This window comes from Castanea sativa, chromosome 2 (genome assembly GCF_040712315.1).
Source record: "Castanea sativa cultivar Marrone di Chiusa Pesio chromosome 2, ASM4071231v1".
Classification (NCBI taxonomy): Eukaryota; Viridiplantae; Streptophyta; class Magnoliopsida; order Fagales; family Fagaceae; genus Castanea; species Castanea sativa.
In genome coordinates, this window is record NC_134014.1 from 45,070,808 (window position 1) to 45,072,580 (window position 1,773).

Consider the following 1,773-nt stretch of genomic DNA (forward strand, 5'->3'; position numbering starts at 1 on the left):
ATATAGGAACACGACATCGTGCCATGTGAGGTTTAAACCCATCTGCTCGTTGAGAGCATCTACACTACCTAGAACTCTAAAAACGTTTGGGAGGCATTGATCGGGACACAACCGGTGGTTGCGAAGGTATTCCCTCATTACGGGTTTCATTGGAAGGGTCATTCCACCCTCTATAAAGGCTATCATAGGAATGATAACCTCTCCCTCTTTCCTAGAATCGGCCACGGCTTCTGCCGGGCAATATTTTAGTCCTACATCGCTGGGAATACGGTATTTAGCCCTAAAACCCTCCATCCCAGCGACGGAATCAACTAGACACTTAAACCTACCCATTATAAGAGAACGAAAGGCTAAACTTTAAAGGAAAAAATGTTTACGAAGATAGCCGAGGACTGTATTCGAGGAGAAAAGGTTAAGAACAGAGAGAGCAAGAACTTACAAAGTTGGAGGTACGGGTTTCCACTGCTTCGCCGGTAAAGAATGATTGTAGGTGTTTTGATGGGATTGATCCCTGATGAATTAAATGAAGGCGCAGGTTCCCGAAGCGTCACGACGTGCGAAAAGGCGGCCTCGAAATTATATTTGTCCCGCCTAAAATTTCGTGGAGTAACGAGGGCCGTTGGATGCCCATCTCACCGTTGAACGTGAGGGACAAAGTGTAACCGGCGTATTAAATACGCGCGTTGTTCAAAATAAAACCGCCAAATGGCATCTTCTCGGACGCGAAACGATTTCCACACGTACCATTACTAACAAAGTGAGTGGAGTAGGTTCTCGTCGGATCAAAACCCTATTTTTCTCCTCGACGATGAAAATTAGAGTTTCGAGGGGCTATTGTGGGGGGCGAAAAGATCCCGATGAGAATGCGGGCCTTTTGGGCCGTGTTAAGGAAGGCCGACCTGCTATCGGGTTTAGAATTTGTTGGTACTATGGGTCGGCCCATACGCCGAGAAGTCCGAGGATCCAGCCGAGGGTGAACTTATCCTCGGACGGACACCGAAGGACTCGGGGTTTCGCAATAAAGATTAGGGATGACACGGTTAAGACCAATGGTTAAAAGCGGGGTAAACCCTAGAATGCCCTTAAGCACCGGTGTTGAAGAAATGTCAAAGATAAAGGCCGCTTACCTCCACATTAAAGACCCTGCACCTACCACCCTGGCCGCATTGATGGGGAAGTGACACCTGAACAGTGGAAGAGAAACTTCTGGTTACTATTCAAAGGCACTGGGAAAAGAAATATCTAGGTTAAAGGGGAGGTAAAGCAACACGTGTAAAAGGTATTCAAGAGAGTAGTATTTAAGGGGGAATCTAAGACAGAAAGAGGGGATCTCCCTTTTTGTAACCTAAAAGAAAGAGAAAAAGAAGGAGAGAGAAATTATATAAGAACAGTTCTCGGCTTACGTCCGAGCAGATTGATTCATTGCATTCTTTGTTGTTTTTAAGTGTTTATCATCTTTCGCTTGCTATTTAATCCTCAAACACTTCTAACCTGGGTTTCAAGCCCACACTCTACAAATTACATTGTTTAAGGCTCGTTGGGCCTGAGCCCGTAACTGTTCTTGGGACCAGGTGCAATTGTGCACTTACATATGGGATGTTAGGTATATTGTTAAGTGAGAATGTAAAATAGATAACATTGTATTTTAGGCAAGAAAAATGCATATTCTTTGCTTAAAGAGAATGCTCTTAAAATTTAAACACAATGTATCGACGCTTTAATCATTGAGAAATTAACCTCTCTCTTTTTTTGGGGTTCAAAATTCGACACACT